The sequence below is a fragment of the Nuphar pumila genome, chromosome 6 (genome assembly GCF_984573655.1).
Source record: "Nuphar pumila chromosome 6, dmNupPumi1.hap1.1, whole genome shotgun sequence".
NCBI lineage: Eukaryota > Viridiplantae > Streptophyta > Magnoliopsida > Nymphaeales > Nymphaeaceae > Nuphar > Nuphar pumila.
Window position 1 is genome coordinate 62,255,294 of NC_143254.1, and position 24,811 is coordinate 62,280,104.

The 24,811-nt window shown below is 39.7% G+C and overlaps 1 non-coding gene across 1 annotated transcript; it reads left to right on the forward strand.

Moving 5' to 3' along the window:
• The first annotated feature begins 4,207 nt into the window (after window positions 1-4,207).
• LOC149834896 (small nucleolar RNA R71) lies at window positions 4,208-4,310 on the forward strand. Its single transcript, XR_016432867.1, has one exon. It is a non-coding gene; the product is annotated as a small nucleolar RNA R71 (small nucleolar RNA).
• The last annotated feature ends 20,501 nt before the right edge of the window (window positions 4,311-24,811 follow it).

Here is a 24,811-nt window from a genome sequence, read left to right on the forward strand (position 1 = left end):
ACCATCGCTAATCATCGCACGTGGCACTCCAAAATGACTGAAAATGTTGTGCTTAATGAACTTAAGCACTACTCTGTGATCATTGGTCTTGGTGGCCACAGCCTCGACCCACTTGGACACATAATCAACCGCCACCAGAATATATAAATTTCCGAATGAGGGCGGAAATGGTCCCATGAAATCAATGCCCCAAACATCAAAAATTTCGACTATCAAAATTGGTAGCAAGGGCATCATGTCCCTCTTGGACATGTTTCCAATCTGCTGACATCGCAGGCATCGCCTACAGAACTCATGAGCGTCCCTGTGGAGTGTGGGCCAATAAAATCCTGACTGCAAAACCTTTGCAGCCGTCTTCCTACTACTAAAATGCCCTCCACAGGCTAACGAATGGGAAAAATTCAAAATGGATTGGTATTCCTCCTCCGGAACGCATCTCCTAATGATCTGATCTGCACAGTATTTGAACAACTCCGGTTCATCCCAATAATAGTGCCTCACCTGAGATAGGAACCTCTCACGCTCATTCTTGTTCCAATGCTCAGGTATCTGCCTCGAAACCAGATAGTTCACAATATCTGCAAACCAGGGTAACTGCGATGTACTGACTGACATGATCTGCTCGTCGGGGAAAGAATCACTGATCGGTCTCTGATCCTGCGTGGTCTCCACGATCAGTCTGGAAAGATGGTCTGCTACTACATTCTCGCTTCCTTTCTTATCTCGAATCTCGAGATCAAACTCCTGTAGTAGTAGGACCCAACGAATCAATCTCGGTTTGGTGTCTTTCTTATTCAACAAATATTTCAATGCAGAATGATCAGAATAGACAACCACCTTCAAACCGAGTAAATAGGACCTAAATTTATCCAATGCGAAAACTACCGCAAGTAGTTCCTTCTCTGTCGTAGTATAATTCATCTGTGCATCAGACAGAGTTCTACTCGCATAGTAGATCACATAGGGCTTCCTATCAATGCGTTGTCCTAGAATGGCCCCCATAGCATAATCAGAAGCATCGCACATAATCTCAAATGGGAGAGTCCAATCTGGAGGTCTCAAAATAGGTGCAGTAATCAAGGCCTCTTTGAGAATCTCAAAGGCCTTCATACAATCCTCACCGAAAACAAAGGGCTGGTCTTTCTCCAATAACGTGCAAAGCGGTCGAGAGATTTTGCTGAAATCTTTTATGAACCGCCTGTAAAATCCCGCATGCCCTAAAAATGATCGAATCTGCCTCACAGAGGTGGGTGGAGTCAAACGAGAAATGGATTCCACCTTTGCTCTGTCAACCTCAATACCATGCTTGGACACAATGTGTCCTAACACAATCCCCTCCTGGACCATAAAATGGCTCTTTTCCCAACTCAGGACGAGATTGGTCTCCACACACCTACTCAGTACTCGAGCAAGTTTATGGAGGCAATCTTCAAAAGAAGAGCCATACACTGAAAAGTCGTCCATAAAAACTTCCATCACATCATCAATCATGTCCGAGAAGATAGCAAGCATGCACCTCTGAAAAGTAGCCGGGGCATTACAGAGCCCAAAAGGCATACGTCTAAATGCGAAGGTGCCATAAGGACATGTAAACGTGGTCTTCTCTTGGTCGTCAGGATGGACAGCTACCTGATTGTATCCTGAATATCCGTCTAGAAAGCAGTAGTAGCTCTGTCCTGCGAGTCGCTCTAAGATCTGATCAATAAATGGCAATGGGAAATGATCTTTCCTAGTTGCCACATTCAACTTCCTATAATCGATGCAGACTCGCCATCCTGTAGTGGTCCTCATCGGAATTCTCTCACCCTTCTCATTCTCAACCACAGTGAGTCCTGACTTCTTCGGCACAACTTGAATCGGACTGACCCACTGACTATCAGAAATAGGATAAATGATTCCGGCATCCAACCACTTCACCACTTCTTTCTTCACCACTTCCTTCATGTTGGGATTTAGCCTTCTCTGCATATCCCTAAATGGCTTGATTTCCTCATTACAATGGATCCTATGCATGCAGAATGAAGGATCAATCCCCTTTAGATCAGCAACTCCCCATCCAATCGCTGCCTTGTGCTCCCGAAGAATAGTCAGCAATCTCTGTTCCTGCTCTTCAGTGAGCAAGGACGAGATGATCACAGGCAGAGTCTCATCATCTCCGAGATATGCATACTTGAGTGAATCCGGTAAGGGTTTCAACTCAAGTTTCGGAGGCGACTCGATCGACGATTTGGCGGGGGTCTCCGCAAGTGGTGGAAGGGGTTCCCTGACTGCTCCCCAAGGTGGTCTCTCCGACGACACTCTAGACACATCTACACTATCTAAACCGCTATTCTTCTCTATATGGTACAAATCTAAAGAATCCTCAGTAATGTACAACTCGGGCTGCTCCTCCACTAACTCCTGTGCAATGTCTACATGAAAGCAGTCCATGTCTCCTGCTGGTCCCATCGCGGCATTGAAAATATTCAGTTTTACCTTCCTATTGCCAAATGAGAGATCCATGGCTCCAGTTCTACAATTGATGCACGCATTGGCAGTCGCCAAGAATGGTCTGCCTAAAATAATCGGAGTCTGGTGCTGGCTGTCTACTCCTTCCATATCAAGGATAATGAAATCGACTGGAAAATAAAAGTCATCCACTTTAACTAGCACATCCTCCAAGACACCTCTCGGTACCTTGACGGAACGATCTGCCAGTTGAAGTGTAATCGGAGTCGATCTCATCTCCCCTAACCCGAAAGAATCAAAGAAATATCCGGGCAGAATGTTCACGCTTGCTCCAAGATCGAGCAATGCGCGTTCTATCCGGATGTTCCCTATAGTACAAGCAATGATAGGTGCTCCAGGGTCCTTGAGCTTGGGTGGTGTCTGATGCTGAAGTACTGAACTCACCTGCTCAGTCAGATGGACCCTGTTAGGAACTCGCTCTCTGGATTTCCTCTTTTACGTACATAGCTCCTTCAGAAATTTGGCATAAGCCGGCACCTGCTGAATAGCATCGAGCAAAGGTAGGTTGATCTGTACATGCTTGAAGATATCAAGCATGTCCTGGATCTTCGCACCTTGCTTCCCTCTATAACCAGGAGACTCTAATGCTTTGGGATAGGGTGGTGGGGGGATATACTCTGCTGGCTCCTCCTCTTTGCGAGAAGGCTCACTCCTATCCTTCTTCTTCTCTGAGGATAAAGATGATGAAGGTGATGATGGGGATGGGGATGATGATTGAGCCGACGTAGGTGAAACAATGGTCTCTGGCTCCTCTATCTTCTCTCTACTCTCAACGTGATACTCACGTCCACTCCTCAAGGCCATAACTGATTTAGCCTGCTGCTGTGTCTCAGTATGAAATAGGCCTCCAGTCATCTGGTCCTTACCCTTCGGGTTCATGACAGCCTGACTCGGCAATGTACCCTCGGGTCTCCTACTAATAGCCTCAGCTAACTGTCCCATTTGCGACTCTAACTTCGCAATGGACTGCGTATGTGAGCTCAAAATCTGGCTACACTTCTCGAAGGCGTTCTGATTAGAGGTTTTCACCTCTTGGAATGCCTGGAGAAGTCTCTCCTCAAAAGATGTCTGCGGGGCAGACTCCTGCTGAATCGGGGAAGGAACGGAAGAAGAAGAAGACTGAGCATAGTTCGGTCTTTGAAATGGCTGAGTAAAAGATGGCTGCCGAACTGGCTGAGAGGAAGAAGGCATCTGTATAGAAGACTGTGGATTCTTCCATGAAAAATTGGGATGGTTATGCCAACCCGGATTATATGTCGATGAAAATGGGTTATTTGGCGGTCTGACGTAACCCTGAGCTGCCTGAACTTGTTCTTGAACAAATTCAGGGTACTGAGCTGCTGAAGGGCACTCAGTGATCTCGTGTGCCGGACTGGCACAAAGAGTACACACCTGCTGTGTAGTGGATGGTCCTGAGAGAAGCTGGTCCAGCTTCTGAGCAATCATGTCTACTTTACACTGTAGTGCAGTAGATGGACCAATCTCAAGAACGCCAGCTTTCTTCTGAATGCTGGGTGTGGCTCTATCAGAATGAGAGCTCGAAGCATGGTGGAGTGAATTCTCGGCCAATGTATCAAATAGCCTCCATGCTTCGTCCTCGCTTTTCAGCATGAATGTCCCACCGCATGAAGAGTCGATCATCTGACGATTCTTGTCAGACAATCCATCATAGAAACTCTGCACCAGTTGCCATTTCGGCACCTGATGATGGGGGCATTTCCTGAGGAGATCCTTCATTCTCTCCCAGGTCTCATGAAAGCGCTCACCATCTAGCTCTGAAAAGCTAGTGATGGCTCTACGATATTGGTTCGTGCGACCAATGGGAAAGTATTTCCGAAGAAACTCCTGTTGCAACTGATCCCAGGACTCTATTTCTACAGAATCTAAGGACTTTAGCCAATACTTGGCTTTGTCCTTCAATGAAAAAGGGAATAGAGTCAACCTCAACGCATCATCATCGAAATTCTGTATCTTAACAGTAGAACAGATTTCGAGGAATTCATCTAAGTGTCGGTAGGGATCCTCATGACTAAGGCCATAAAAGGATGGAAGCATTTGAATAATGCTGGCCTTAATCTCATAATGTGGCGCTCCTACATCGGGTCTCCGAATGCAGGATGCCTGAACATAGTCTGTGGGAATGAAGTATTCCCGCAGAGGGCGTGAAAGAACTGGGGGTGGAGGTGGAGGATCCATGTCAGCCATTGTTGCCGAACTTCGATGAGAATGTAAAATTCTCTCTGGGTTGTCAACAAATGGGTGTAATGGGGTTCCTAGACCTCGTCGACCCTGCATACACTGGTACTAAGACCAGATGTAAGCAAACGACCTAACTAAAAAAAATTAAACTAGCACAGATACTAAAATGTAAATAAGCAAATAACAGTAACTAAAAACAAACAAATATGCTATATAGCTATGTCAGAATTCTATACTAAATAATTAAATAACAAAGTAAACTATTCTAAAATGCTAAAACAAATAAATACAGGAAATCACAAACTATGTTTTTCTAAAACCCACCTGTCTAATCGCTCCTTGCAGAATGATAATTAAGTGAATCCTAAAAAGAACAATATGTGAATCCTATATTTACTAACTATGTTAATCCTATATTCACTTACTAATCCTACTAACTAAAAAGAAAACAACTAATTAACTAACTAAAACAAAATAATAATAAATTAAACTCTAAGAAATAAAGTAATTAATTCGCCGTTCCCCGGCAACGGCGCCAAAATTTGGTTGATATTTTGGAATGCTCTTTTTAAAACAGTTATTTTCAATAAAACTTTGGAAAATCGTCAACCAAAAATATAAAAACCGACTTTCCACAAAGTGGTAAGTACGGGTCGATCCTCAGGGAACAGGAATTAATCACTATAATTCTAGAAAATTTAATTTATTAATATCAAATGACAATCTACAATTATAAAGTGAATACAACTACAATTAAGCACTAAAAGAACAATAGACAAGCATTTAGTCTTCTGCTCCACGCCAAGGGTAATTCTGTCTTTTCGCCACTTAGAGAATCTTTTCACTTGTATACTAACCCTGGAAACTAAATATGCTTTTCAACCTAAAAAATGCAGAAAAATACAAAGTTAGTTTTCTATTTTAATGATGCAAACAACAATTAAAACTATGTCTAATTCTACGAAAATAATAAACAAATGCTATTTATCAAACAAAAATTAAATAACATACTAAATTAATTCTAAAATTAACCAAATTACTTCTACTAATGCTGTATGATGATTATGCAACTTCTAAAATACAGAAACTACTGAAAACAAGTCTAAAATGCCGAAACTAAGAAAATTACGAAACTGCCCCTAACTAGTGTAAACTAGCAATCTGACAGGTTATCGGAAAACCACTGTTTGATAGGGCAAACGAGGTCCGATTTTCCCGAAATTTGTTCTGTTATGCAACTGACAGATTAAACAAAATGACAGTTTTTACAGAATTAAAAAAAAGTATCTGGAACTCCAGATATAAGCGTTTCAAATCTGGGAAAAATCAGGATATCGCCAGTCCTGTAATTTAAAATCCAGAAAAAGCGGTTTTCACAAAACGCTTAAAAATCAGACCAAATCAACTCCGAATGAGCTGAAATTTGGTCTGCAGTTAAATAACACGTCAATACAGTGAATAGAAAAAATAAATTTGGAAAACACAGAGTTTTTGATCAGAAAATAATTCTGTTTCGACAGGGAAAAAATCTGGTTTTTATTTGAGTGCACTATTCACTTTATGAACCTATGGAAACACTATCAAATGCAATCTACACCTAATGCAATCTAAATGACACTGTATAACAGTGTATATGCAGATGATAATTAGGAAAATACTAAATGCACGACGCACAAAACCTACAAGCAATTTATGACTAGAACTAAGTTAACTCACAATGGAAATGCAACTATGCTAAATAATAAAATGCAATCTAACCACTAAGTTAACTAATATCTAACTATCATTCAAAACACAACAAAACACCTTTCATACATACTGAATAAATATGCTATACGTACACACACTTCTATACTAAAACTAAATTAGATAAATAAACTAATTAATATAGAAATCAAAGGAAATAATAAAACATGACTTACTTAACTAAAGAACGAAGGCTAAGGTTAGGATTCACTTGGTTGACTCGATCTAGGATCGGTTTCGACTTGAGTAGGTTCAGTTTGGGTTTGGATGCACTCGGATGGGATTAGGTAGGCTCGGTTTGACTAGGTTGAAAGAGATAGGTTCGAGCTAAGGTGGACTCACTAATTGGATTCGGTTTTGAGTTACCTTAGTCAACTAGGTTCGAATTGACTTAGGCTAAACTAAGTTGGACCCAGCTTAGGGTTTGACTAGGCTCGAATGGGCTAAGGTAAGCTCGGTTGACTCACTAGGTTTAGACTAAGTTTTGACCCGAGTTAGGTCTTTGACTAGGTTTGACCAAGATTGGGTTTTGGATGTAGGTTTAGCAAGACTAGGGTGAACTCGGTTTAAGTAGGCTTGAACTAAGTTTGACTCAACTAGGGTTGACTTAGATAAGTTAGGTAGACTAGGTTGACCTAACTTAGGTTAAGGTTGACTCCACTAGGTTTAGACTAAGTTTGGGCTTTGGTCTTAGACTTGACCTAAGTGCGGTTTAGGCTTTGACTTGGGCTAGGCTAGGTTTTGACTAGACTCAAAGGGGGTGTAGACTAGGGGTTGACTCGACCTAGGCTCGGTTTGACTAGGTTAGGTCTAGACTAAAGTAGTAACCTCCTAATTAAGCTACAATTAATCCAAAGTTCACGATTTTAATGGAGGAGGTTGGAAAAAGGAATGTAATAATTACCAATATTCAAACTTTGAAATGCTTTGGATTCTCAAAAATCGCCCCATTTAAAGAGGGAGTTACACTCCTTAATTGCCTTTAATACCTTTTTGGAAATCTGAAAAGACCAATCTAGAAATCCACGATTTTTGCTTTTCAAGATGGAATTAAAATGCTTTTAATGCTCTATGGAAATCGTGTAACCTAGATTGGAATTTTGGTTTAAGTGCAAAACACTTTCCAAAGTTAAGGAGTAACTCCTTCTTTAATACACATTCAAAATTCAAATTTTCCTTAAATGCCTCACACGATTTTTGAAGAATATCCTTTTTCCAAAAGCTTTCCAATTTTCAATTACTTTAATTACCTCCCTTCTCCAAAAATCGCCAACTTCAATGGATGCTACTTTCTAAACTAATAGACTTAATTATACCTAGGGAACAAAAGAACTTAAATGGAAAATCGATTTCCTAAGAGTTAATGCTAACCTAATTCCAAAACTTACCTAAATGCAACCCTAAAAACGGCTAAAAAAAGAAAGACCTAATACATTGAACCTAGACACCTTCCTAACTCAACTAATGACCATTAAGACTTGCTAAAAAAAATCGACCAAGAGCTCCAGGGGAGCTCTAATGGCTGCCGCCCCACCTTGGGGAAGAAGAAGAACCACGCGAAAATAAAAAAACTAAAATTATAAATTAACAAAAAGCAATAAAACTAAATAACCACTAATTTGATAAAACTAAATTAGAGAATAATACAAAGGACTCCTAATTACACCAAGGCTAACAAGAACAGCACTATGCTGGAATTAAAAACATGAAAAAAAAAGAAAACTTGATTTTTATAATTTTCAACAATAGACTCAAAACACAAAAACGAAAAATTGATTAAAACAACTAATTACATCAATCCTAAAACAATGAAATGACTAACACAACTATATACTGCTGTTAACACCTAAAACACACAGCAACTACACGATTCACCAACATCAACACAAACATTTAACAAAAATACAAAGATCGGCTAGAATATCTCTAGCCGAAATTTTTTTTCTTTTTCAAAAATACAATCAAAACAAGACAAGCAGCACCCACAATCAAAATGAATTAAAATAAACTTTTTGGAATAGGATTTTCAGCAAAACAACACAATACACATGCTGGACAAAACAAAAATATCAAAACAGAAAAATATTTTTGTAAAAATCAAGAATCGGCTAGAATAAGTCTAGTCGATTTTGGATTTTTTTTTTTCTTTTTAATTAAAACCAAATACAACCCACACAAAAACCGAATAAAGTAAATCAAAATGAACACTTTTTTTATTGGATTTTCTGTAAAACAATATCAAGAACACTTATGACAAACTTGAAGAATCGGCTAGATGAAGATCTAGCCGATTTTTATAAAAAAGATGAAAAATCAATAAAAACTCGATTCCAATGAATCAATCAAATAAATAAACCTAAGCTAACGTGCTGGCCTATGCACGAATGCTATTCTAAGGTTGAAATAAAAAGAAAAACAAGAAACATACAGAAAATAACAAAACAAAAACCACACACACAAATCGGTTTTATCTAGAAGAGAAGGAAGAAGAAGACCTACCTTTTGGAAGATCCGACGACCGGGGGGATGAAGAAGAGCGGACCGTGGCTGGAGGTAGACGTCTTCTACAGTTCAAGGATGCTGTACTTCACCAAAAACGGCACCTATTGCAGCTGCTACACGTTGGAGATCCACCGGTGATGGAATGTGAGCCGATTCGCGATCGGAGGGTGTAGAAAGCCGGATGGAGGTAGGGCCGGCTCACCTTGGTGGTGTGTTGCGCACTCCCGCCCAAGGTTAATGGTCTCCATCTCTGCTACACCTGCAAAAGTACAGAAAAATGGTGAAAAGACAGCAAGGAATAAGAAAGAAATGAAAAGAAACCAAAGAAAGCTTGAAAATATGCTTGAAAATCAAGCATAGGTCGATCTTCAATGGCCAACACTTGGGGAAGATGGAGAGGAAGGAGCTGCTGCTGTAGAGTCACTGTAGGGGGCGTCCAAACACAGCCAAAGACGCCTAGGGTTCTTGAAAAAAAACTATTTATAGTTTTGACATTTTTCAGAAAGAGTGTTAAAAAATAAAATATTGCTAGGCGCCACTTTCTGGGGGGTTTTTAGAAAAACTTTTTGAAATGAGTATGGATAGGTGTGTGGGTTGGGTTTTGGGCTTTCTAAGAGTTGATCCAAGGTCCAATTGACCTAATTGGGTCGGATATGGATCCGATCCACCTCGAAATCCGTGCCCAAACACTGAAATAGCCATAACTCTCTCATTTTAACTCCGATTTTTCTGAAATTCGAACCATAGCCCCTTACTATCAAAACACATCTAAACATGGGTTTAAAACCTTAAACTTGATACAAAACGCATGAAAAACTTGTTTACATGATGTGCATTTCATGCATCATCACTTCTGCCTGACCATTTCCTTGTGGATAATGAGCTGAAAAATGATGATGAATTCTGAATTTTGAACAAAAGATCTTCATTCTCTCATTCTTGAAATGAGTACCATTATCTGACACGATGTCGTGCGGTATGCCGAAACGACAAAGAATGTTCTTATGAATGAACGAGACTACATGTCGACCCTCCAACGTACGCAGAGTGACGGCTTCAACCCATTTGGTGAAAGACTCTGTTGCGGCAAGGAAATATTTATGACCTTTAGAAGCTGAAGGAGAGATGGGTCCTACGACGTCGAAGGCCCACATAGAAAATGGCCATGGAGACACGACTGATTGCAAGTACGTGGCTGGCGCATGAATGGAAGGTGCGTGTATCTGACACTGAACGCACTTCTTCACAAAACGATAGCAGTCTTGCTGCATGGTTCTCCAATAGTATCCTGCCCGAATGATTTGTTAAACAAGGGTTTGGTAGCCGACATGACCACCGCAAATACCTTCATGCGCTTCTCGTATGATTTCTTTAGCTTTTTCTTCGTCTAAGCACCTGGAATACTCAGAACTGAACCCACGACGATAAAGAACATTGGCAAGGATAAAATAGCGGGTGGACATATGCTGAATTGCTTTTTGCTCCTTCTTTGATAGTTCTGGTGGAAGCTCACCAGTTTCAATAAAGTTTTTGATATCTTGATACCAAGGCTTCTTTTTCTGTTCCGCCTGGTTGACTTGCATTACCGGAACGAAGGCAGGTTGGTCAAGTCTACCGATTTCAAAGGAGCGACAGGATTCTCCATTTCTGAAAGACATAATGGAGCCCAGGCTGGCCAAACCATCAGCTATTTGATTAAACTCTCTTTTGATATGGAAGAGCTGAAATTCATCAAAATTGTTGATAAGGGATAAAACGATCTTTTGGTAAGGGAGCAGCTTCTGATCTTTTACCTGCCATTCAGCTTTGACTTGGCTGACGACGAGCAATGAATCGCCGAAAGCATGTACCCTCTGAACATTGAAGTCTTGCAAAATTCTCATACCTTGTATTAAAGCTTCATACTCGGCCATATTATGGGTACACTGAAAATCCAGTTTCAGAGAAAAGGGGATCATCTCTTTCTCTGGTGTGATCAGCAAGATTCTGACTCCTATGCCGGCCATGTTCTTGGATCCATCGAAAAACAGATTCCAAACTGAGGATTATTGAACATTACAGATCCGCTCATCGGGAAAGCTATCCTCGATTCTAACATCTTCTGCTAAAGGAAAATCTGCCAATTGGTCTGCAATTGCTTGACCTTTGATAGATTGTTGAGAAACATACCCCAGATCATACTGCATTAACAGGACTTGCCACTTAGCAATCCGTCCACTAAGAAATGGTTGTTCGAGAATATACTTGAGAGGATTAAGTTTTGAGAGAATCTTGACTTCTGATGCTAACAAGTAATGTCTCAGCTTCTGACACATCCATACCAGTGCTAGGCATGTCTTCTCTATTTGAGAATATTTCTTCTCGTAGTCAATGAAAGTCTTGCTTACATAGTAAATGGCATGTTCAACCGAACTGCCTTCTTCATATTGTGCCAAGAATCTGCCACAAGCGGCTTGGTTAACTGAAACGTATAGCAAGAGAGGCTTTCCCAATTCTGGTGGCTTTAGAACGGGCGAATTAAGAAGATATTTCTTGATACGCTCAAACGATTGCTGACACTCTGGTCCCCATTCAAATTTCACTCCTTTTCTGAGTAGATGATTAAAAGGTTCACATCTCATGGCAAGGTTGGATATGAATCTCCGAATTGATTGCATACGTCCCTGAAGACTACGCAATTCCTTAAGAGTAGTTGGAGGTGGCATGTCAATGATGGCCTTTGCTTTAGCGGGATCCATTTCTATCCCCTTTTTGCTAACCAAGAAGCCTAGCAATTTGCCTGATTCAACTCCGAAGACACACTTCTGAGGGTTGAGTCTTAGCTTATAAAGAATAAGCCGCTTGAAGACTTGACTTAAGGCATCGATATGGTCTCCTTCCTCCTTGGATTTGACCAAGATGTCATCAACGTATGCATCCATGGTCTTATGCATCTGATCATGGAAAATGGCGGCCATTGCACGCTGATAGGTTGCCCCAGCATTTTTGAGCCCAAACGGCATGACTGTATAACAGAAAGTGCCCCATGGCGTAGTGAAGGATGTTTTGGATTGGTCACGAGCGGCTAACTTGATCTGATTATATCCGGAGTATCCGTCCATGAAGGAAAACATGGCATGCCCAGCCGTGCTATCAACTAGGAGGTCAATATTTGGGAGGGGATAGTCATCCTTCGGAGTAGCTTTATTGAGATCGCAAAAGTCGATACAAATTCGCACTTTGCCATTTTTCTTCGGAACTGCAACGATATTCGCCAACCAGTCCGGATAATCTATTGCTCGAATGAATCCTGCTTTAAGCAAGTCCTCAAGTCCTTCCTTGACCTGTTGCTCGATTCGAGGATCCATTTTCCTTAACTTCTGTTTAATAGGTTTTGCATCAGGCTTCAGAACGAGTCGATGTTCCACCAATTTAGGATCTAAACCGGGCATATCTTCATAAGTCCATGCGAATACTTCTTGGTGCTGCTTGAGAAAGTCAATGAGCCTTTCCTTCTCATCTGTACTTAGGTTGGTGACGATCTTGAGAATTTTCGGACTATCTTCTGAACCAATATTGATGTCCTCAGTCGGATCCTGGACTAGGGTCGATGGTTCATCTTGTTTCTGAATCGCTGCAAATTCTGGCAACTCTGGAAGCAACGAATCGAATTCTGCCATTTCTTCTGACTGCTTTGTGACCTTACTGTCCCCTGTTCTTGCTCGGACCCGATATATCTTTGCCGGTTTCGATAGGATTGAAGGATTAATGACTAACCTTTTTATCGGTTGAGAAGACATTCTGAAATTTTGAAAAGGAATAGCTTTTAGAGAAAGCTCCTTTACTATGACATAAATTGCATGGAAATAAAAAAAAAATAAGAACAAATGAATTTTGAAGACAAATTGCAGAGGAATAAGAGAAAGATGACATCCAGATAGACGAGAAACTTGATAACTTTATTGAAGACTTGAAATGAAATAAGGACACTTAAAATGAACTGAAATGGGACATTGTCCCTACAAACTGCAAAAATCAAATGAATGGAATAGAAAAGACAGATGGTAGAAAAATTTTAATGGATCCCTTTAATGAAGACAGTATTTTTGTGGGATCTTTTACTCGTGAATCCTAGTCCTGCCCTGCGCGGATGCTGATCAGGGATCACTGGCTCTAGCCGGCCATCTCCGTTCTTGCCCAATCCTTTGAAAGGCTGATAACCATGCTTCAGTAACAGGTCAAATCCTTTCTTGGTCCTAACAAACTGCGGGAAAAGAGGATGGTCCTTGAAAGTACTGTAATCGAGACGACCTCTAATCTTAAAGAAATGTGGTCCTTGCCATTGGACCATTGTTGCGGTGTGATTTGTCTCTGATGTTGCTCCTAACTTTAGCATTTCAAGGCTTTCACTGAGAACAATTTCTTCACTTTCCCTAATGCTAGGGATATCAGCAGTATAAGTTGGCCTAGGGATCATAGGCTGAGGTAGCCTCTCTTCAGGATCTTCCCCCAAAACAGTAGTTATCATGCCGCCTTTAGACCACTTGATGCACTGATGCGGAGTGGATGGCACGGCGTTGGCATTATGAATCCATGTTCTTCCCAGTAGAAGATTATACGTTGGTGGCACGTTGACGACATGGAAAAGCACTCTATGAACAGAGTAGTTGATAAATATTTCTAAGAAGATCTTTCCCTTTGCTGTCTGTCCATGATTATCAAACCCATAAATGGTGATCGGATCCGGTGTATACTCTTCTTCTTTTATACCCAGAGCCTTGGCAGTCATTTCAGGACAAATGTTGAGGCTACTGCCTCCATCTACAAGCACGTGGGGTACAGTCATTCCCCGGGTTCGCACCACAATGTACAAGGCATTGTTATGAAATGCGTGAGGTTTTGGCAGATCCTCATCTGAGAAGGTTATGGGAGCATTGGTCATGGCCTGATTAACGATCTGAGCCATGTCTTCAGGTGTGGTGTCTGGCTTGACTTTGATCTTTCGCAGTAAATCGTCCAGAACTTGCTGATGCTTAGGAGAGGCACGTGCCAACTCAAGGATAGGGATATTAGAGAGGGCAGTGATTGGTCTTTGCACCGTGTCGACCTTTTCTTCTGGTTTTCTCCCTTTTTCCGAAGTAGATTTGACAAGGTTCTTGGGTAACCATGGCATTCTTTTGGCCACCTCTGGAGATATTCTAGCGGGTTCTCTCGAAACTTTCAGCTTACTGAATGCTGAAACGAGGTCCATCTTTTGAGAACTGGACTGGGCCTTATGCAATACTAATACCTGATGCTGCACATTGATATCACTGCTAGGGCATGGTCGGATACGATCTTGTGGCTGAAAGGGATGATCAGATATCATTGCTGTTGAGTGCTGCAAGAAAGGCTGTTTTAGAATCTCCATTTTCTCATCTTCAGCCCCTTCTACTAACAGATTTTTGTCAATATAATCTTGTATGATGTTTTTGAGAACGAAACAGTTCTCGGTATCATGTCCCATAGTTCGATGGAACTTGCAGAATCTGTCCTTCATTTTTCCCATAACCACTGGCGGGTCAGCTACCCTTGGAAGCTTAATCTTATCACTACCGAGCATATATTCTAATACTGTCTCGAGGGACTGGTCTAGAGGAGTAAACTTGCGGTTATAACTCCATCCTTCCCGCTTCGGCTTTTCTTGTGGTCTTGATCTTTGTTCGAGGGTCTGCTGTGGCTGCTTATCATATTCAATAATCAACTTGCCTTTCTGATCACTTTTGTTGGGATTTGACCCTCCTGAAGCATAACTATGATTTTTTCCATTTCCTTTGTTCCGATTCTTACTGTTATTGGCAGAGTAGGTAAAATGGGCTTTCTTCTTTGATTCTTGTTGATTGTTATTCTTTGTAAACATAAAACCTTCATAAGACCCGTTCTCCATACTCAACTCGAGCCATTCGGCTCATTCTGTTAGTTCTATGAAGCTCTTCGATGGAGATGTAGAAATTAGTCCCCTCAGGGGTTGCGAGAAGTTGCTCAGGATCAAAGATAGTGCGTGTCTTTCTGCTATTGGCTCGCACATCTTATTGCAAGCGGATCTCCATCTATGAATAAAATCCCTGGCCTTCTCGTTTTCCTTCTGCCTCAGACTGCAGAGATGACTGAGAGTCGGGAGTGCTTCAGCGTTTAATAGAAAGTGCTCAATAAATAAATTGACCACTTTGTCGAATTCTTTCAGTTCTATCGGATTAATGTGCTCTGAGTACCACTTTGCTGCGACACCTTCCAAACTGCGAGGGAAGCAGAGAAATAAGGCACGATTGTTCCTCTTGAACCTGGAACATTCTGCGAAGAATAGGGCGAGATGTGCTTTTGGGTCACCCGAACCATCAAACTTGATAAATTTCTTGGGGAGATTATCAAGATCATCATCCCCATCCAGTCCATCATAGAAGTCTTCACTTGTAAAGACTCTTTTACCCTTGTCACGCGCTTGAAGATCTTTAACCATCTTCACCACATCTTTCAGTTGTGACTGCGTAGGGTCGTCAACAGACTGATTCTTGGATTTGTAGGCCGATCCCTGCCCCTGAGTCGACCTTTTGAATTCTTGCTTGTTTTCATACTCTTTATCAGTATCATCTGCTGATTCTGACTCATCAGACATTTCCTTATGACAATTCTGCTTTTTACTGGTCTTCACATTCTTGGTTGCATGACCCTTTTCTTTCTGTTTGGTCTGAATTTGCTCAGTACTGGCCTCAGCTTGCTCTGCCAGCATCTTGGTCATCATCTTTTTGAACATGGCGTACATTTGGGGATCGATGCCATCATCCGCCTGCTGACCCTGACTCTGGATTGATCGAGGTGAGTCCATCTCTTCTTCTGAAGCTACTGAGTACGCGACGCCTTCAACTGATGCGGCTTTCTTTCTGGATCTTGTATATACCATCGGGTATCGCAAATGTTCTCTTGGATATTACTGATGCTCTCTGCAGGGCAGAACTGATGGTTAGGCTTCTGAAGGAAATTTGGTTTGGAGGAAAATATTTGTTGAGAATTTTGGTAGACAATTGAAATAATATCCCATTACTAGGGATTGAGTCGTCGCTGGGATTACGACAATTGTGTTGCTATTCTTTGCAGGATAAACAACAGAAAATATGCCTTGTTACCTAGGCGAGGTCGTCAAACCAATGTAAAAAAAGGAATTTTTATTGAGAGAAAAAACATGATTTTATCAATAATACACTTGACAGAGGGGAGGGGGACAAACAATTTTCCACCACTCTAGATAATCAGAAGATACACGAGGACCAGGAAAAATAGTAAGACTGACAAAGGAATCCCAGCCATGTCTGGCAGAATGGTATGCTCCGGACCACTGATCTGATGCGAGATCGAATTCTGGCAGAACCCCGACTAGTGGACGAATCTCTACGCGCTTCTGCCTCTGAGAGAATTGCCTGACACACCGCTCTGGATGATAATATGCGCAGAAGAACGGGCCCAATAGCCTGAATCGCTTGCCGTATGCATAAGTATATCTGGGAGGTGATTCCTGGCGATCAAAGTAGTCCCATACGACCTCTTCCTCCTGAAGGTTGTCGATCAAGAACCGGTATCGTGCAACTGGAAGGAGCTTCTCACCATTGTATCTGAAGGAACTGGCTCGGACTGGCACATGCCGGAGGAACCAAGACTGCAAGGCATAGGTGCACCCTTCGACTAGGATCGACTCTCCGAGTGCGAAACGAGTCAACCCTCGGTATAGAAAGGCGAGTGCGGCCATGGCTATTGAGAGGCGGCTGGTCTGTCGACTTCCCCATCTCCTTAGAAGCTGAACTATTCTGATATCCATGTAATTCCGTCCATCGGGAAAGAAAGCTAATCCCACCGTGCACAGAACCATTGCGTGCTGAATTCTCTCTCGAGCTGTCCTAGACAACGAACTGACTTCCACAAATGTCCCATGCTGTCTGTAGATTTCGAGCAGATCCACATATTCATTTCCATCTTCTTCAATCAGAGGCCAAGACTTGCGTCCTGTCATGCGGGATAAGGCATCCTTAGGGTCCAGACCCTTAACATTAATCAGAAACTGTTTCTCCAATGGATCTCCAGGCTGACCGGCTGGCTCGGGCAATCCCATGATCTCTGAAAATTCATCCATCAGCACTGTCATCTCGCCCCACGGGAACCAGAAGGTAGAAGTGCTCGGATTCCACCGCTCTGCTAGTGCATGGATCAAGTTGCCGTTGACTGTCTGCTTTCCCACTGCGGACGCCAGTTCCAATCCACACTCGTCCAGATGGTCCGGAAACATACGAGAGAAGTTCTTGAACCATGAATAATACCACCGAGGAAAGAAGGATCCGGTGCTGAGGACTCGATGTTCGGGAAGACGTTGTCGCACCTCGTAGGAGATGTGACCGTCAGGGAAGACTGAATCAAGCTGACTGGATGCCATCGGACTGGAAGACATGGAAATTGGAATAAGATTTGAGAAAAATACAGGAATTTTGAGAAAAATGCAGGCAGGATAAAAATAAAGCAGGAAATTCGAGATCCAGAAGACAGGAAAGATGGGAAATCACCTGGAGTTTTGAAGGGAAATTTGGAAAATCGTCCAGGGTTTGATGAAATATGAAGAAATAAATGGAAAATGAAGTATTTTGGAAAATCGTCCAAGATTTAAAACATGGACAGTACATGGACATAGATTGGGGAATTTTGAGAAAATCGTCCAGTATTTTTAGAAAATTGGGAAAATATGGAAAATAAAAGGAAATGACTATCATATTCTGCACAAACAAGTATGCACATACAACATTCCCTAAAAGCTGACTTTAGATGCACAAATTTTGAAATGGCTGTAGGACCTTAATCCTAACTCTAAGGTTCAGATCAACTGTGTCCAATCATGCTATGCCTATATACTCGAGCCAAGGCTCAATGTACGTGGCATAAAATCAATTCCTCCGGTTCTAGGTTCAAGTTTTCCAACATCCTTGAGCACCTGCCGATATACGTTGGACTATGGCCCTTGGTACGTGGCAGGGGGGTTTTCACCCAAATAGGTGGCCCAGTTGTGAGGCTCTGTCCTGAACTATGGTTCTAGAAGAGAGCCCAGCAACGTGAAGGCCGGGACAATATAGGTGGGGTGATTTTTGAAAAACATGAGCACATGCAATCAAACAGAAGGCTCTAAGTCCTAAAGAAATAGATTTTTGAAATATTTGAAGAAGCAAGCATTGTTTTCATACAATTCCTAAATTGAGGAGTGTTGTATTAGACCTAAGTCTATGTGAGCATGAATAATTCTCCTCAATATGGTCCTACCAAACCATACCTAGTCTATATGCATTCCATGTCAGCTGGGTTCAAGTCTAGGCTCCTAGGTTCACATGATATCATAAAGCAAAGCTGACATTCCATGGAAATCAATTTTGACAACTTGAACTAAGTAGAGCATTAAATTGATCAGACGAAGACAGGTCCCATCTCGGTCGCCAAACCTGTTATCATCGCAAAATTTTTACTTTTTGCGAGTCAAACTGACCTTTGAAAAAGATTTTTGAAAATAACTCGCCTCCATTTTAAAATGCGGGAAAATTCCGTAGAATGGGACTCGCCTGTCGGTACGAGGTTCAACCGTTCCTGCCACCTTTAACAGGGGTAATTGAACCAAGGATCAATCTTATGCTCTACTCTATTCAACTTGTCTAAATCATATTCTAATTTTTAAATGCACATAGAATCAGGCATGTGCTATGAATTTTCAGAAAAATGCACATTTGAAAACATGATGTTTGCTTTGAATGATATAAAATGTAAATCTTGGAAAATCGTGAATTGGGATTTGAAATGTACTTCTGAGAGAAATAAAATCGATTTTGAGGAATCCTTGACATTTGGTGAAAATCGATTCTGAGAGACTTGGTTTCTCGGAATTCAAACTTGGAAATTGAAATTCTAACTTAGAAAATTTGAATTTGGAACTTTGGAAATACTTGAAATATCCTTTGAAATTCAATGTCTTTGGGAAAATCGATTTTGCTATAAGACTTAGGAGATTTTGAGAAAATGAACTTCTTTGAATTGAGATTGGAATTGGCAAATGCATGAAATGAATGAATATGGATTTAAGGAATTGAGAAATACTTTTTGTATTTTTTGAGAAATGCAGTGCATTTTGAAGTTAGCCTAAGATTGTAGGCTGAATGTCGCTAAAGTGAAGATCATAAATCTAAGTATCATTCATATTCTGACTATGGCCATAAATACAAATTTCACCAAGTTTATAAACTTCATAGAAGCTAGTGCATGTGCCATTCGTGTAGACCATGGTGAATTTGCAAAAATATGCATGAATCATCATCCATCACATATAAAAATAAGCTATATGCAATGCAACCTAAGCTAAGCAAGAAATGTAAATTCTTATTCCAAAGTTTAATTACAAATTACATCACTATTGAAATTTAAATACATGGAAAATAAAGTCTTCAATGTACCTGCAAAACTAGAAAACTTGGTTAATGAAAATATGTTGGCTTTTCTAGATTTATCCAACAATATCAGGAAATTGTAGGATTTTGCTAGATATAAGCCTTTTTGCCATGATTCTCTTAAATCAAAATGATAAAGTATGAAATAAAATTGAATAAATAAGGAAGATAAAATATGAAATTTCGAAATTGGGGTCCAAATGACCAAAATACCCCTAATAACAAGACTATGGCCTTGAAATTAGGGTTTTTAGAAAGATATTTTGATAAAATGCAAGTTTTGAAATTTGAATGGAATAAACTCAAACCAAATATACTATGACATGATTAAAAATATGAAAGTAGGGTTAGGGATTTCGAAATTTAGGTCAAATGACCAAATTGCCCCCGATAGCAAGACTATGGCCTTGAAATCAGGGTTTTTAGAAAAGATTTTTGTAAAAATTTAGGTTTTATGCACTAAATGAAATCAAATGAGCACAAAATTAAACCTAAAGCATCCTAACATGATTATGAACATGATTAAACCCTAAAAATATATGCGTATGCACGAAAATCCAATAATATCACAAAAACTGTGATTTTAGCAGTGTTTTTGGATCTTTCAAGAACCCGGTTTTGCAATTTGCTCAATTCAGCCATCAAATGGATTCCAAAATCCATAAAAATGGGTACCTGCACTTGTTATAACCCTAATATCGAATTGGAATTATAAAAATAATTTTTTGACATTAAATTAATCCGAAAATTGCATTAAACCCTAAAAATATGCTATTTTTAACCTAATTCACCAACCAGTCTCAGTCCAAGACCTGAACCAGGGGTCAAATCTCCATGGAAATTTATGAAATTTTACAGAGACTAACTAGGAAGGAAAACAGAGATTTCCCAATTTACATATCGGAAACATCATCTCCGGTTAGGGAGAAACCCTTCCGGCAATCTGAGCTAAAATATATCACTCTTAACAGGGATTAAAACAGCTATTCCAGATTGAAAATACAGACATAAATAGAAATTCTAAACAAAAAACTCTGAAACTTTAGTGGTGAACAGTAGACACAAAAATAACAATACTCACTTTTTAGAGATCTAAAATCGGATCTGTGGTTTGGGATTTATGACTAACACAAGTCTGATTAGGGTTTTGGTAAACCCTAACGAGTTTTAAATTTAAAAACATATTCTATAAAAGGGTAAAAATACTAAAAAGTGATCAAAAAATCCTAAAATTTCACATAAGACATATCTATTCAATGTGAATCCATAGCACTTTACAGATCTAAAATCGAATATAAGATGAGAGAAATATCATAACAGCAAGTTACCTTCTTGATTTTAACCACGATTTTAAAGCTTTAAAAACCCGATTTGATGTCTGATTTTTTTTGACAGGGTTCCCGAGATCCAAAACCTCTGATTTTTCTACAGTAACTCAATATCTCATGCATGCATCACATATAAAAAAATCAGAAATAAACAATGAGTGCTTCAATCCGAAATAACATCATCTTTACTGTTCTAACCCTAGAACACACAGAAATTTAAGAAACTTGAAAAACCATGCATTAACTAATGTAAATAAATAAAATAAACCATAAACAGTAAAAAAAACTTATTTATATGCTATAGAACGTAAAAAAAACATGAATAGACCATGAAAATAAATTAAAAACAGGGAATCAATGGCTGGAATTTGATATCACCTTTAAAACATAGATTTAACCCATTAAAAAGGGTAAATCATATATTTTATTGGTTAATAATGCAAAGAATCATGTTAAAATCAATTCTAATGGATTAAAATCTCTGTAAATTATCCAAAACAGGGTTAGATCACCTTCTTGGATTGTTCTTGCTGGTTCTTGATGGTTCTTGAGGTGAAACCATGGTTGATCTTACATAAGGAGGGGTGTCCAAGCCTAAATCTAGGTTTAAATCATTAAAAAGCATTAAATAAAATAAGAAAAGTGAAGAAGTTCATACCTTGGAGTTTCAGCAATGGAGGAAGGTGGAGGTGCTGGAGAGGAGAGAGAAGCTCCAAGAATCCAATAAGAGACAGATTGGGAAATCGACCCCCCTTATGCCTCTATTTATAAAAAAAAAATTAGGTTTAAAAATTGACAATTTTGAAAATTTTGGACTCTAAAGGGGGGGCGATTTTGGGGTGGAGTTACCTAACTACCCCTAGTCTAAATTATCCTAAATAGTTCCTAATTAACCCCTAGCTAAACCTAAGAATCCCCCAAATGTGGTGCCACTTGGCATTCTCTCACATTGGGTTTTTAAAACACTTTTAAAAACCTTTAAAAACACTAGTTTTAAAAACTAACTTTCAAAAATGAGTTTTTCAAAATGGTTTTGACTCTTCTAAACCTCTAACACTAACCAAGACATCAACTAACCCTAGTCTAGCCCTGACTTACTCGAATATGGCGCCACCCCGAGTGGGCCCTACTTGAGTTTTTCAAAAATTGATTTTAAAACTTGAAATTGAAGGAGTTTTCAAAAGATTTTCAAAAGTAAACTTAAAATTAGGATTTTTGAAATGGCATAAGGTCCTAACTGAGTTAGAATTCCTCTGGATATGGTGCCAACTGAGTGGGCCCACATCGAATTTTGAACATTTTTGAAATAAACACTGAAAATGGCTTTGAAAAGTGGTTAAAATCAGTATTTGAAATTCAAGATCTTTGAAAATAGGGTCTCAAGCGAACTGGAACTCCGGGTTAGAGTCCTGAACTCTTAGGACTCTGAGATTTTAGATTTTAAAAGCCAAATGAAAGAATTTTCAAAAGATTTTATCAAGAAATGATGAAATAAGTCAGAAAACACAGTCAGGGTTAGACTCCCAACTCGACCGAACTCTAAAATAGAGTCCTGAACTAACCGGACTCTGTGAAATGACCTAAATTTCGAAAACAAACGAAAAAGATTGAGAATGGAAGTAAAACAGACTTAAAAACCAAACTTCTGACCGGATTAGGACTCTGAGACAGAGTCCTGATCGGACTGAAACTTTCAAAAATTTGAGAAATTTGATGACTAGAGGCATTCAGAAGCGACACCATCTAAATGGGTCTCATTTGTAAATTGAAATCGATTAAAGTTTGAATTTGAAAGGAATCCAGATTGTTTTCTGAGAAAATATTTCAAAATACAAAGTCCTGGGGTTGGAAAATGACAGAGTATTGAATAAAAACCCAGGTTTTGAAATTGATTTTGAAATAAAGCTTTAAAATTCAAATCTGGATTGAATGTTTTGAAATAGGAGTGCTGGATCTCGAAAATGAGATGCAATGTCATACAATGCTATGTAGAATACGTGCAATGACATGCAATGATCTGTGATGACTTATGAAATGGACAAACAATGAATGAAGGTAAAAATTTGGTGTGTTTACACGGCCCTAGTCAGAATATGGACGAGACCCAGATCCATCATCTTTCTACCAGTCACATTGAGCCTACACTCTTAGGCTATCTTAAAATGCACATCATATTTCCAATTTTGCAAAATATTGTGCATTAAATCAATTAAACTCTGAACATGTTCATGGCCACAGTCAGAATATGTGAAGGATTTATTTTGACTTAATACACATTTTTCCAACAAATTTCTTAGAAAATCTTTCAAAGTGCATTCATTCATTCAAATCATCTACATCATGGCACCATCTACTTTTCTCAGGATTTTCTCAAGAATACTTCATTATCAAAAAAATCGATTTCTCAAGAAACTCTGAGGATTTTTCAAAATTGGTCTTCCCAAGTCAAGTTCTTCCACAGTTTTCCATGAAAAAGGTTATTTTCTCAAGATTTTCAAAAGGAGTCTCTCACCTTTTTCAAAGATCAAAATCGATTTCCAAGTGTTTCAAGGCTAAAATTCTCAAGATTTCAGTTTCACGAGTTTCAATTCTCCCTCTCCAAAGAATTTTCCAATGAATTTCAATCATTTTCCAAAGAAAGCTTTCAAAACTTGAAGCTTTTCTTGACAAACATTTTCCCTTCAAATGTTTACCCTTTTCTCAAGAATTCTTTCCATTTTCTCAGGATTTTCATCCATTCATGATTTTCCCACATCTTTATGAACTTTTTTGTGATTTCAAAACCCTTTTCATCTGAGTTTCCTGAGAAATTGACTTTCTCTGAGAAATATCTTTCAACTCCAAATGTTTTCTAAGCATACATCATGTTTTTCCAACTTACATTTTCTAAAATCTCATAGCACATGCCTGAATTCTTTGTGCATTTAGGATAGAACACGATTTTGATGATTTAACCAAGTCAAGCACAATTTTGGTCCTTGGTTCGATTACCCCTGTTAAAGGCGGCAGGAATGGTCGAACCTCGTACCGACAGGTCGAGCCCCATCCCATGGATTTTCCTGCAATTTTCAAAACGGAGGCGAGTATTTCAAAACAATTTCCAAAATCCGGTCAAGTTTGAAGGGCGAAAGCATTTCCCTCTCTCTTCCGCAAGGAAGGGAAGACGGGAAAATTTTTGCGACGATAACAGGTTTGGCGACCGAGATGGGACCTGTCCTTGTCTGGTCAAAATTGTGCTTGACTTAGTTCAATTATCGAAATTATGTTCACAAAATGTCAGCTCTTTTACTTCTGATATCATGCAAACCTAGGAGCCTAGATTTTGACCTAGCTGACATTAACTGCATATAGACTATGTTTGGTAGGACCAGATTGAGGAGATATTTTCATGTTCACATAGACTTAGGTCTAAACACAACTCTCCTCAATTTAGGATCTGAATGCAAACAATGTATGCTTCTTTAAAGTTATCAAAATTTATCTCTCTAGGATTTATAGCCCTCTATTTCTTGCATGTGATTATTTTTCAAAATCTCCATTACCTATCATTACCCGGTCTTCACGTTGCTGGGCTCTCTTCCAGAACCCTAGTTTGGGACAGAGCCTCACAACTGGGCCAATTATTTGGGTTAACACCCCCCTACCACGTACCGCAGGCCACAGTTCGAAGTATATCGGTAGGCGCTCAAGGATGTTGGAAAACTTTACCTTAGAACCGGAGTTGAGATTATATGTCACGTACCTCGGATTTCGATTTGGGTATATCGACATAACTGGATTGGACAAAGATGATCTGAGCCTAGAGTTAGGATTAAGGTCCTACAACTGTTTTTCAAAATGATGCATCTAGAGTCAGCCTTTTTAGGGAGTGCTGAATGGGCATAAATGTTTGTGCAGGATGTGAGTTTGTATGCTACCTTTATTTCTCTCATATTTTCCCCAAAAATATTTTTCAAATATCCATATTCTCATCTTTTCCTTTATTTTCTCAAACCTTGGATGACTTTTTAAAATATCCTATTTCTTTCAAAACTCCAGGTGTTTTTTCATTCT